This window comes from Bos taurus, chromosome 2 (assembly GCF_002263795.3).
Source record: "Bos taurus isolate L1 Dominette 01449 registration number 42190680 breed Hereford chromosome 2, ARS-UCD2.0, whole genome shotgun sequence".
NCBI classification, from domain to species: Eukaryota; Metazoa; Chordata; class Mammalia; order Artiodactyla; family Bovidae; genus Bos; species Bos taurus.
Genome location: NC_037329.1, coordinates 30,570,303 through 30,577,218, shown reverse-complemented (window position 1 = coordinate 30,577,218; position 6,916 = coordinate 30,570,303). Strand labels below are relative to the sequence as shown.

Here is a 6,916-nt window from a genome sequence, read left to right as displayed (position 1 = left end):
ATCTATTAGTAATTGCCCTCTGCTCTTTCCCAGTAGCATGTTAGACACCTTTTGATCTGGGGGGGCTCATCTTCTGTTGTCATATCTTTTTGCCTTTTCATACTGTCATGGGGTTCTCAAGGCCATGTCCTCCTCCAGCGGACTACATATTGTCAGAACTCTTCACTATGATCTGTCTGTCTTGGGTAGCCCTGCATGGCATGGCTCATAGCTTCATTGAGTTACACAAGCCCCTTGGCCATGACAAGCCTGTGATCCATGAAGGGGCAAGATAGTGTAGTATGGCCGTAAGGAAAGGCATGTAGATCTAGATAAAACAGACTAGAGAGCCCAGAAATAGATACATACACAGAGGGCACTGATTTCTACACAAGGACAGCAGTGCAATTCTTTGGGGAAAGAAAGTTCATAGATGATACTGGAACAACTAGATATCCTTATGAAAAATAAATCTCAAATTTGTACATCACTCTATATATAAAAAGTATTTCAAGGATAATTATTCACCTAAAATTAAAGATAAGACAATAAAGTGTCTAGAAGAAATGGAAATACAATTTTACACCCTTGGAGCAGATAAAGATTTCTTAGAACATACAAAACACTAAACATAAAGTGTGATAAATTACACTTCAATAAAAAGAAGTTCTGTACATTAAAACATATCTTTAAGAAAACAAATTCAGACTGGGGGAAAATATTTACCATACATATGTCTAACAAAGGATTTTTATTCATAATACATGAACATCTTCCACAAATCAATAATAAAGAAATCTATCCAATAAACATGTTCAAAAGACAAACATTTTACAAAAAAGATATATGACTGTCTAACATGAACATGAAAAGGTGTTCAAAACAACTCTTCATGAGAGAAATAAAAATTGAAACCATAAGATACCCTTCCACATTCATTAGAATGCCTACAATCATAAAGGTTACAAATACTAAATGCTGGTGAGGACTCAGAGCCACTAAGAGCTCTCATATACTGCCTGTGGGAATAAAAACTATTACAACCATTTAAAAAACAACCACTTGGGGACTTCCCTGGTGGTCCAGTGGTTAGGACTCTACACTTCCACTGCAGTGGGCCTGAGTTCAATTCTTGCTCAGGGAACTAAGATCCTGCAAGCCATACAGCATGGCCAAATAAATAAAATAATAAATAAAAAACAACAGTATCTTGACAGTATCTTTTAAAGTTAAGTGTACATCAAATCTATAAATCCATTCTTATGTATCTATCTAAAAGAAGTAAAACCACACATTCATAGAAATACTTGTACATGAATATCCATTGTACTCTTGTTCAAAACAGCCAAAAAGTCAAAACAACTGAAATGTCCATCAATGGAAGATGGATAAACAAAGTGTGGTGTATTCATATATGGCATATTATTTGGTAATTAAAAGGCAAACCTACAGATACATAAAGTTTCATGGATGAATCTCAAAAATGTTATGATGAACAACAAAAGCTCCCTGAATTTTATTATATATAAATTGTATCTCAATAAAAAATTAACTTAATAAAACAAACTAAAAAACACTGCTGGTAGAAAACAAATTATTTAACTCTGCTGCTGCTGCTAAGTCGCTTCAGTCGTGTCTGACCCTGTGCGACCCCATAGACGGCAGCCCACCAGGTTCCCCGTCCCTGGGATTCTCCAGGCAAGAATACTGGAGTGGGTTGCCATTTCCTTCTCCAATGCAGGAGAGTGAAAAGTTAAAGTGAAGTCGCTCAGTCGTGTCTGACTCCTAGCGACCCCATGGACTGCAGCCCACCAGGCTCCTCCGTCCATGGGATTTTCCAGGCAAGAGTACTGGAGTTGGGTGCCATTGCCTTCTCCTACTTAACTCTAATAACACAGAAATAAAAAATATATATATAATATCCTTGACCTAATTTATAGGCAAGGAAAAGAGGAGTGCGAAAATGCTCACAATATGATTAAGTGAAAACCTTTTCATACATAATATATGCTGTTTACTCTTTAAATCGAAAGATAGCAAGGAAATAAATCATGTTATAGTTTACATATCCTAGGATTTGTTCTAAAGTGATTTGTCATTATTTTTTTTAGCTCCTTGACATCTGGACTCCCTTCCTATTCCTGTGAATGTCAGCCTTCTTCTTCAGAAGCCCCAAACCCAGATCCCACTTTCATAAATTCCATTGCTGGATACTGGTAATGGGAATTTACCCCAGTGGCAGCTTTGGCAGTAACTCCGGGAATTCATTCACAACTGTAGAAGGAGGGTCGTCTAGTAGCCAATGTCAGCAGTGGGCAATGCCAATGCCAGGTGACTAAGAGGGGCAACCATTCGTTTGGTGTTTGGTAACAGTGGAAACTATTCTCACCAGCAACCTTCTACAGCATGTTAGCTTCGAAGCTATATGCTTTGCTTTATCGTTCCCATTTTTCTAGTTTTCTCCAGTGTTATAAATGATTCTATGAACTACTCAGTACCCTTTCAACAAATTTCTTTTCTACCAAAATCATCCAGAGTTAAGAACTTCAATGGAAAAATAAAATAATAAAAGCACTCTAATACAGAATAATGAATAATGCTCCTTCCAGATAATAAAAATTTTACAAATAAGTAGAAATTATTTCTTCTTCTTTAAAAAAACTTACTAAAAGTACCTTTTTAAAAACACCTTGGATTCCTTTCACACTTTCAAAGAAAAATGTTTTTCACAATGTTGTTTTAAAATGGAAGACATTTTCAAAATTTCATTGGGAAAAAATCAAGACACCTCCCATAATAATGCACACAATGGATAGCTGAGATTCTAAAGGAATATCTTGAAATTAAGAAATTGTTAAACAGAAAAAAATACTCTCATAGCTAATGTTCAAAGAAGTATGTGTCTGTGACTGATGCACTTAAGGGATAAGTTTAGTGAGATGCTGCCATCATTCGTGTCGCTCTGGAAGCTTGGCAACATCCCAAACATCTTACCTTTCCTTATCAACTGTGAATTTATCAACCATCAGCTTTGTTGACTTTTTTTATATCTACTAAAATCTCCACATATATAAACTATTTAGTTAATGAATTTCATAAATTTACTATTTGCTATGTGAATTGGTACTTTTATTTTTAAATAAATAAATCTATGTTCTCTGTAAAACATCTTTTGAAGAAATGATACATAGACCCATAATTTTCCTATCAGAATTTTTTTTTTTTAATTTTGTATCTATTTTCATCGGTCCAAGCAAAAAACCTCTTTTGTTGTTCTTTTTATTAATCCTTTGCATCTTCCATTCTTATGTTTATAGCCCTCCCCCAACTGGCATCCCTTCTGTGCTTAAAATATTCTTTAAAAATACAGAGCTGTTTCACATAGAAGATGTACACATTCCCTAAAATGTAATGCAATTTCATTGTTTCTTATCTTGCCCTCATGAAGCTGACATCTTAGTGGAGATAAATGACAAGTTCACACATAAAATAAGACAGTAAATTTCAGGTAATCATAAATGTAATAATGGAAAAACAGGGTGATGCAGTCATGACTGAGTTACTTTATAAAAGTAATCTCTTCTGAGAACACGTTATTTGATCTGAGACTTGACGTATGTAAAAGATACTGCTGTGAAGAGCATGCAGATGAAGAAATGGCTCTGAGACAAGAACAAGCTCGACCTGAGACAGAAGAGACAGCTGCCGTGCGTGAAGCACAAGGAGCCAGAGAAACATGGTCATGGATGAGGCAAGAAAGCAGCACAGCCTGGGTCAGGATGACAAAAAGTTAGGGAAATTAGTTAAGAGATCATCTAAATCCATGTAAGATATGATGGTTTAGAGAAGAGCAATGGGACTACAGATATAAGCTTGTGGAGACAGAGAAGCCCAGAGACAAAAAAGAAGAACGTTTCAAGAATGTTTCAAGAAACGTCAAAAATGAGGTTTCAGTCAATCATCTCAAACGTTACAGAGATACATGAGGACAGGAAAGGGGATATTGGATTTGACAACTTGGAAGGTGTTAGTGACAGAAGACGGACTGAGGTCATTGAAGAATGCATGGAAGTTTTTTCTTAAGAATACCAGATTGAATCCTCATTCTCTTTTGGTCCCTTCCAAAATCCCTTGAAAATCACAATAAAAAGACAGAGAAAATTCACAGAAAGAAAGAAAAGAGTTTCGATGATGAAATTTTGGAGTTTGGAACGCAAGCCAGTTCATAGTAAGGGTCAGACCAATGGAGGAAGATTAACTCAAAGCTAGCATTGGAGAAGGAAATGGCAACCCACTCCAGTGTTCTTGCCTGGAGAATCCCAGGGACGGGGGAGCCTGGTGGGCTGCCGTCTATGGGGTCACACAGAGTCGGACACGACTGAAGCGACTTAGCATAGCATAGCATAGCAATGGAGAGAGAGCAGATCAGTAATCCATTTTGTACTGTGAGACCACTGAAATACAAATAAAGAAGCTGGTGGTTCTTGGTGCCTCTGGAAGTGAGGTTTAGAGAAAGCAGAGTTGAAAGAGGAAGAATAGCTAAAAGTCTATCTGCCAGTCAGACCCCTGGATCCTCTCCTGGCCTCAAGCAGAAGCCTAGATATTCACTCACTGGAGAGGGTAAAAAACAGAGAGGGTCTCTCAAACAGGGAACACAAGGCACAGTTGAGGACCGGAGTCCTATATTGAAAATACAGCCCAGCCTTCTTCTCCCAATGACATTTCAGTCTATTCCCTCCAGGAAGGTGACCAGAAGCTTCTTCTCTTGGGATCTAAACAGTCATTTTGTTTCACATTGCAAGAGCCCCAATAAGGTCATCTAATAGGAAAGACTACAGCCAACAAGCCCTCCCCATACTCATGAATTTTCCATTAAGTATTCAGTGATCCTCTGTTAAAGGTAAAGAAGCATTAGATATTTAAGGAAAGTAGCCATTATGAAACACAGAAAGCAAAACAATATGGGAAAATATAGCTCAGAGGAAATTGCCAATACAGTAGATGTAAACACAAAAATTTTAAATCTATTAATATTCTTAGAAAAATAAATGAAAAATTATATTCAGGAATTAACAGATATACAAGAAACATTAAAAGAATGTGAATTGGTTTATGAGAATTATGCAACATCTTTTCTGCATAACCACACTAGGTCAATTGTGATGCAATTTAATTTTTGTTTTCTCTTTTATAATTCTTATCCACACATAACTTGGCAGTGTTTTTTTAAAAAGCAATTTGACCTTTTCTAGTTTCTCCAAAGCATTCAACTTTATTGTCTCAAAAATTGAAGCTCCTATCTTTTTGTACTTATATTTTAATGGTTTACATAGTAGTGAACTAAATTGTCTATCAAAAGTAAGGCCACATCTCTGTCAATGTAGGAACTTAAAACTTTATCGTCACTGTCAGTTGTAGTAATAGGCAATTTTAGTGTACTGTTTATTTTCTGCTATGGTTAATTGTATGGTCATGTCATGGCTTTACACCCATCAGATTGACCTGAGCGGGTTTAGTGCCTCTGGAATAAGGGCAACATACCGGCTCTTCTGCAGCCACTACATCATCTCCAAGGTAGCTTCATGTTGAGCAAAAGTTCCACAGTTTCACACTTGAGTGCATCCAAATCTCTCAGATAGATGATAAGAAGGCTCCAGAAATAATTTCCTGCTAGCATTGTTTCAGAATTCAGATTGTAAAAGATACTATCCTCTCCCTTAAGGACAAATTCCTAATGAAATGAATTATGACACTTGAGCAACAGCCTGAGACTCCCAAATCAGGTAGAAAGGACTCTCCCTTTGAATGCATTTAATGAAATTATATGAAAATTAACCTAATCTAAATAGATTTTTGGTTGGGTCTTAACATGATGATATATGACTGATACACAGAGGGAGCTCAGATTTGGTTTTTTTAATGTGTTTTACTAAGCTCATAATTTATAAAGTCCCTTTGGGGATTTGTTTGGTTTTGTGAGATACAATGAGCTCCAAGAACAATCTGTGCTCCTGGATGTTTACTCTGGAGTTAACAGACTGAGAAACAGAAATAGCACACGTATGTGGGCTCTAGTGTATATTTCACAATACATATTAGTATTAGAAAAAGTCATCGTTTTTCAAGTACTAAAGTACTTATTAAAGTATTACTTTTATTAAAGTATTACTTTTTATTACTTAAAGTCATACTTTTTAAAGTATTAAAGAACTATTTTAAAGTAAAATAAAGTAATATTTTAAAGTAAAGTACTTATTAAAGTAAAGAAATATTCACTATGAATAGTGAACTGTCATTTGCATCATAACATATAACATCATAATGTCACGCACTGTGCTATTTCAAAATTATCTGTGTTTCTGCTGTATAAGACCTAGGCTTAAAGGCAATATGCCTACCATAACTTCTGACACAAAGTTAGACCCACAATAAGTATCAGTTGAATTAAAATAATGTTGGCATTGTAATAAAGACTGCAGGGTTTTTTTTTTATTTTTAATGTAGGTTCAAAGTACAATGAGAAGACGGGGCTAATAATTTTAAAATATTCTCTTACACACAATTGAAGCCAGGTTAAAAAATGAACCCAATCATATTTTACTTCTTCAATAAAAATAGAAGGATCTATATATAAAATTACCAAAAAGAAAAATCGTTAAGTCTTCCAAGTAAGCATCACACACCAAATAGTTGTCATATACTCAAGGAAAGTTATCAGAAATTAGTAGAAATTTCTCTAAATATCTAACACAGAATCTTCTCTATTTCCTATTTTTATGCCATTGCTATTATTAAGGTTTTTTTTTTTATTATTAATTTTCCCTTAAGAATATCTGATGACTCTGCAATTGATGCTTAGAAATTCAGTATACAAAATTCATGCTTCTCCTATTATCAATTATATATTTTATCCAAAAAATAAACTGAAATCAAATCC

At 35.2% G+C, this 6,916-nt stretch overlaps 1 non-coding gene across 1 annotated transcript; it reads left to right on the top strand.

Moving 5' to 3' along the window:
* The first annotated feature begins 1,050 nt into the window (after positions 1-1,050).
* TRNAG-UCC (transfer RNA glycine (anticodon UCC)) lies at positions 1,051-1,123 on the top strand. Its single transcript has one exon. It is a non-coding gene; the product is annotated as a tRNA-Gly (tRNA).
* Positions 1,124-6,916: the final 5,793 nt, after the last annotated feature.